At 61.3% G+C, this 6673-nt stretch overlaps 1 long non-coding RNA gene across 2 annotated transcripts; it reads right to left on the reverse strand.

Moving 5' to 3' along the window:
• Positions 1-339: 339 nt before the first annotated feature.
• LOC144303583 (uncharacterized) lies at positions 340-4650 on the reverse strand. 2 transcript variants are annotated; one of them, XR_013370608.1, is made up of 4 exons: positions 4379-4650; positions 3430-3908; positions 2954-3027; positions 340-1335 (listed from the first exon to the last, which is right to left on the reverse strand). It is a non-coding gene; the product is annotated as an uncharacterized LOC144303583 (long non-coding RNA). The 2 variants fall into 2 exon arrangements; XR_013370607.1 differs by having other exon boundaries at positions 3430-3894; positions 4379-4646.
• Between the last annotated feature and the right edge of the window lie 2023 nt (positions 4651-6673).

A 6673-nucleotide genomic window follows, 5' to 3' on the forward strand; every position in this document is an offset into this window, starting at 1 on the left:
CCGGGGCATCCGGACCTGCCCAGTGCCCTGCCGGCCTCCCCGAGCCCCGGGGCTGCAGTGGCCCCCGGGCCGGGGCGACCACGGGGCCAGGCGCCCGCTCGCCCGCCGTCCGCGCCGAGGCCCGGCTTGAGGCCTGAGACCCGAGGCCGATCTCCGGTCGGAGGAGGAGACGCTGCAGCGGTTCCAGGCCCTGGTTAAGGCCGCGGCGGGGGGGGGGGGGGCACCGAAATCAGTTCCAAGATCAATACTGCTATTCATTTAGAAGTGTAACGAGGTTAGAGAGGTGAGCAGAGGAAATAATTAACTCATTTGCAGCCCTTTAAAACAGAAACAGTCATTTTAATCTCCAGGGTAATTAGCTATGCTCCGTCCATCAATCACGGCCACGGCCATTATTTTAGGTATTGATCATCGGGAGGTGGGGGTGGAGGTACCTCCCGGCCGGTCCTGCCCCCAGGTCGGGGTGACCCAGCTCCCAGGGCGGTGCAGGCCAGGGCTGAGCGTGGCCGGCAGGCGGGCGCCCCAGGCGGGGCAGGTGGGCAGGTGGGGGAGGTGGGGCAGCTGGGCAGGTAGGCAGGTGGGCAGGTGGGGCTGGCAGGGGAGGTGGGGCAGCTGGGCAGGTAAGCAGGTGGGGCAGATGGGGCAGGTGGGCAGGTGGGCAGGTGGGGCTGGCAGGGGAGGTGGGGCAGGTAGGCAGGTGGGCAGGTGGGCAGGTGGGGCTGGCAGGTGAGGCAGGGGAGGAAGAGCAGGTGGGGCAGGTGGGCAGGTGGGGCAGGTGGGGCTGGCAGGGGAGACGGGGAGGTGGGGCAGGCAGGGGAGGTGGGGGAGGCAGAGCAGGTGGGGCAGGTGGGCAGGTGGGGCAGGTGGGGCAGGCGGGGGAGGCTCCCTCCCTGGGTGGCTGGGCCCTGGAGGCCCAGGTTCGGGTCCAGGCGCTGCCCCCCACTTGCTGCCTGACCCGAACAAGTCCCTCCCGCGTCCCGGGCCTCAGAGTCCTGTCTGTCCTAGGACGGCGGCTGCTGGTGGAAGGAGCCAGAAGCTCGCAGGTTCTAAGTGCCCGGGGGGCCTCTGGCCACTGGAGGGCAGCAGAGCCCCAGGGACCCCGAGTCCGAGGTTGGGCCATCCAGATGGGGCGGCTGAGCTGGAGCCGTTCCCTGGGCAGCCTGGGTTCCCGTTGTTCCTGGTGGAACCCTCTGGAACCCTCTGGAACCTTCCAGTCTGGCCATCTCCAGGGCTCACAGCCCCCGCAAGAGACATCCCAGTGATTATTCTCCTCCTTTGGCAGGTGAGGAGTCGAGTCTCAGGCAGGGTCGCCGTGGGTGCTCCTAAGGCTCAATCCTGAAGCCCGGGGTGCGGGGGGGGGGGGGGGGGGGGGGGGGGGGCAAGATGATGCCCAAAGACACTCGCCTGCTTCCTACAGCCCCACTTAGTCACCTCACCTGCCGAAACAGCCCTCAAAGTCCACTGTCGCGGATGGGGAAACCGAGGCCCGGAGAGGCAGCGGCGCCCAGGATCCCCCTCGGCCTCTGCGAGCGAGTGAGGCCCAGACGGCCACCCTTAGGGGCGCCGCAGGTGCGTGCTGTGGGCGGCCACCCCGTGGGGCCAGCAGCCGTCAGATGGGCGTGGGGCCAGGGGGCACTGGGCGGGAGGCGGGACCCGGGAGTGCCCTGGGGGTGCCCAGCCCGGAGCCCCTCCTAGGACCCGCTCCCCTCTCAGGGCCTAGCTGAGAGAGGTGCAGCCTCTGGGCGGGGGTGGGGCGGGGGGTTGCTAAAGGCTCGGGGAGAAGCAGGTGGGGGCGAGGAGGACCGTGGGAGGGGTGGGGCTGAGCCCCTGCTGACCTCCTGGAGCTTGCCAGGGTCAGGCAGCGGGGCCCTCACTGCCCAGCATCAGCCACACCCCTCAGCCTCCCCCAGCACTGGAAAGGCCTCTCCTTGCATGCCTCCAGCTCCGGGAAGCTCACCACGCCCAGTAGCTCTGATGGGGGGAACTTCCCTGGGTGCCCTGAGAGCCCTGCCTGAGAGCCTTCCCGGGACACCCCCGTCCCGGAGCCTGCAGGACCCGTCCCTCGGGCAGGACTGACCATGATCATCAACAGCCCAGCAACCCAGAAGGGCCGAGGGGCTTGGCTGGGCCCCAGCTGGCACAGATTAGCTGGGGGACTTCCAACTCCTGGCAAGGTCTCCGCAGGTGAGGGAAGGGCGCGGGGAGGGAGGAAGGAAGGAATGAGGAAGCAGAGGAGGAGGAGGAAAGGGAGGGGGGAGGGAGGAGGACCAGGATGTCCCGGAGCTCCGTTGCTAAGGGCAACAGCAATGCATTGGGAGAAGGAGCCAGATGCGGAGGCGGGTGGCAGGAAGGGGGAGCTGGGGTCCAGGAGGGTTTGGAGGCAGGGCTTGCCCAGCAGCAAGCACCCCACGGGGCCCTGGTGGCAGCTCCCCACGGCCACGCATGCTCTGGGCTACGACGAATCTGGGACTCCGGAGGGCAAGCAGTGGTGAGGCTGGTGCCCGAGCAGGGCTGGGAGCGCACAATCCAACGCTGGCAGCCTTGCCCGGACCCCCTGGGCACGCCGGGCGCCAGCCGGCCCTCTCCTGCTCCCGCCTCTCTGAAGGGAGCAACATGCAACTGCAGCAAAAATTCAAGGTGAAGGTTCTAGACCCGGGAGGCTTGGGAGACTCCCAGCTCCCCTGGGCTTCATTTTCTGGGTCTTTAAAATGAGGCAGGGGATCCCCGGGTGGCTCAGTGGTTTAGCACCTGCCTTTGGCCAAGGAGACCCGGGATCGAGACCCGGAATCGAGTCCCGTGTCGGGATCCCAGCAGGGAGCCTGCTTCTCCCTCTGCCTGTGTCTCTGCCTCTCTCTCTCTATGTCTCTCATGAATAAATAAGTAAAATATTTTTAAAAAAGATAGTATTATAAGAAATATAAGAGGGGAAAAATTGATAAAAGTCGTGTTTTACCTTGCATTTACTGGGCACCAGGGAGGAGTCCGTACTCCCATTTTCCAGATGAACAAACTGAGGCCCAGGGACAGCTGGTTAGTGAAAGCACCGGGAACTAAACATAAATCTGTAAGATTCCAAAGCTCTCAACCCCTCTTGGTGTTCCTCCCGCCAGGATCTCCCTGCTATTGCCCTTGAGGAACCCTCCTGTGCCAGGATTATGTCCCAGGCTCTCAGCTCTGCTCCAAACAACCCGCCTTCCCCACTTTCAGAGCAGAGCCCCTGCTCAGCCCACCAACCTCCTCTGCCTAACCTGCATGCAGGGTCACGCTCACCCCTCCCCGAGTCATTCGGGGTCCTATGACATGGCCAGTCCCTCCCTCTCCCTGTCCCTGCCACACGCCCGCAGCCTGACCTGTTTGCTTCCTGCCTCTTCTGGATAGCCCTATTATTGCCTAAAACCACCCCAAAATGTAGTGGCATCAGACACTGACCATTTTATTATGCTCCTGGGCTCCGTAGTTCCGGCATTTGTGCAGGTGCAGGGGGGACAGCTTGTAGCTGCTCTGTGCTGTGTGGGGCCTCAGTGGTGCAGGTGAGTTTACACTGGGGTCTGGAGTCACAGGGGGCTCGTGCACTGGCATGTCTGACCATCAATGGTGACGGTGAGCTGGGGGGGGGCTGTTGACAGGAGCACTTACATGCGCCCATTTACATGGCCTGGGTTTCCTCATGGCATGGAGGCCTCCACCCACAGAGGACTTCTGGCTTGGTAGCTAAGAGCTCCAGGAATGAGGTCCCAGCAGACGAGTGGAAGCCACATTGCGATTCTGCGACCCAACCTCAGAGGTCCCAGGGTGTCAGTTCTGCTGTCGTCTATCGGGCAAGGAGGTGGCGAGGCTGCTCAGGCTTCAGAGGAGGAACAGAGACCCAGGAGTCCAGCAGCAGGCAAGGGGACCCTGGAGGGGTGACACTGTGTCTCTCATAAATAATAAATAAATAAATAAATAAATAAATAAATAAATAAATAAATAAATAAAATCTTTAATAAAATAATTTTTAAAAGGTACTTTTGGGAGAAAACCACATTAAAAAAACAAAAAAGGACAGGACCGCAACGACACATGTGCCTCCCAGAGGACATCTGGTCCCCCTCGCTCTTCTCTGGCGCTCTGGCTCCTTCTCCGTGGCCTCTAACTCACCCGAGCTTCCCAGGGCTCTAATATTTCCCTGCTGAGGCCCCTCCTGGAAGAGTCCTTGCGGGACTCTTACCTCGCCTTGCACAGGACCACCCCATGGTGTTTTTCCAGCTCTACCTTTCCCCGAAGGACCAGGTGCCCCGGCCTACCCGCCAGGTACAGGGGTTTCCAGCACGGAAACCTCAGCACGGCCCAAAGTCTCCCAGGTTCCTTCTCTTCTCCAGAAAGGGCAGCCCCAGCCCACCTGTCACTCAAGCCAGAAGGCCTTCCCCTGGTCGCCCCAGGGATCCGACTGCGGGTCCCCTCCTCCCGGCGTCTGCCCTCATCCAGATGCTGGCAACTGCGTGCGGCTTCCTGCCTCCGGGCTCCCCCCCCAGCCCATTCCGCACGCGAGCTCCTCCAACCCGGAAAGCCGGAAAGCCGAGCTGGTTGCTCCCTGCTTCCAAGGCTTCCCAAAACTTTGGGCCAGAGCCCTAGCTCCCTGCCAACACATGCAGGCCCCGGAGCTCCTCCCGCCTCTCCAGCCTCAGGGCCGTCCCCTCCTCCTCACCGAGGCGCTCAGGGCCCCTAGACACCCTGCATCTTGCTTCAGGCCTGTGCACAGGCCGCTCCCAGGCCCGGAACAGCGCTCATCCTCCCCGTGCTGTCCCACCGCCCGTCCTGTGAGGATGCAGATGTCCTGTCTCCGCATTCCCCAGTCTGGCGGCCACCTGACATGTGGCCAGGGCTACTGAGGAGGCGTTTTAAAACTTGACTTACTTTAAAATTAATTAAAAAAAATTTTTTTGAATTAAAAATAAATAAATAAATAAATAAATTTAAATATAAGTATCCTTGTGGGCCACATGGATAGTGCGGCTGCAAGATGCCATCCCCCCCAGCAAGCCCCCCGCTGGCTGCCCAGCTCTCGTGCTCCCAGAGGGCTCTGTTCTCTGCCTCCACCGGCCCGAGAGTCCCCGGGTGGCTGCCTCTTATCTGCCACACGTATTCCCCCTCCCGGCCCTTAGTATGCCCTCGTAACTGTGCAGGGTGAATGGACTGTCTGGATGCAGATCTGGGCACGGAGCAAACCTTAGAGAAGGCCCCAGTCCAGACCGACCGCGCCCCCCCTGACCTTGGGGGACCTGGCCGGCACCCGCCCAGCTGGGGACAGGCCCCTCGCACACAGATGCTGGTGCCCTTGGCTGGGGAGGAAGTGTGCCTCTGAATCGGCCTTTGTGAAAATCAAACCCGGTTTTCATTCTTATTTCTAGGATGATTCATCTGCATTGCAGATGACTCTTCCGGGGGTTTAAAAAGAAAAGCGTCCAGTCTTCCAGGGGGCCACCTGCACTCTCGGCTCTGTGCTCCATCAACAAGCCCTTGCGGCACAAGGGGAAGTTGCCATTTAAATGATCCTTCGCCTCCTGAGTCCAGGATTCATTTCTAGGTTTATGAGGCTCTTGTTAAAGTTTTGATATTATTGGGATTTCTACCGACGGGCCCGAGGCTTTTGTTTCTTCCCCACCTGTGCCTGCCTCCCAGCCCTCCCTCTAGAACAGGCCATGGCCCCTCTGGCTGGGACGGGCCGAGGGGAGGAAGCAGGCCCTGGGGGGCGGGGTCCCCCAGGAGCTCCCGCAGAGTGCTAGCATCCTCCGTTCCCCCTGCGGTTCCCTGCAGTCTCCTGAAAAAGCAGAGCTTCAGAAATCCGGCCTGACAGTGCTGGGGGCCCAGCCACCCCCATCCTCCGCTCAGGGACAGGAGTGAGGTCAGCGAAGGCAGGGGAGGGCTGTCCCCCTCCTCCCAGGCTGCCCACTGGGCTCCTGCCTCCCTGCCCTGGGCACGGGCTGCTGCCCAACCGCCCGCCTCTGGCCCCATTAAGGACCTACATTTAAGCGGTAGTGGGAGCCGGGCCCCCTTCACCTGCGGGGGACCAGTTCTCCGACGGGGAGCGTGGTCATCGCCTCCCGGGAGCAGGGCCTCTGCTACTGCCATCGTGTCCCCAGTCTCCTAGGCGGCACCGGCACCGCGTGTCAGGATCTCACAACCAAGGGCAGCCTGGGGGCTCCACCGTGGAGCATCTGTCTTGGGCCCAGGGCGTGATTCCGGGGTCCCGGGATCGAGTCCCACATCGGGCTCCCTGCATGGAACCTGCTTCTCCCTCTGCCTGTGTCTCTGCCTCTCTCTGTGTCTCTCATGAATAAATAAATAAAATCTTAAAAAAAAAAAAAAAAAAAACAGATCTTGCAACCTGCCATGGGACCTCCACAGAGGAGTGAAAGGTAGCCACTAGGGCAGACAAGTACATGACTCAGTAGAACCTTCCAGAAGGGGCACCTGGCGCACTCAGGTCATGATCCCGGGGCCCTGGGATGGAGCCCAGCGTCAGGCTCCCTGCTCAGTGGGGATCCCGCTTCTCCCTGTCCTCCCCTTGCTTACACTCCTATCCTCTCTCTCTTTCATAAACAAATAAAATCTTAAAAAAATAAAAGAAAGAAAGAAAAAGAACCTTCCAGAAAACTGAAGGGCAGTGGGTAGGCTGAGAAGGCAGGGACCACCG

Source organism: Canis aureus, chromosome 32, assembly GCF_053574225.1.
Source record: "Canis aureus isolate CA01 chromosome 32, VMU_Caureus_v.1.0, whole genome shotgun sequence".
In the NCBI taxonomy this organism is placed as follows: Eukaryota; Metazoa; Chordata; class Mammalia; order Carnivora; family Canidae; genus Canis; species Canis aureus.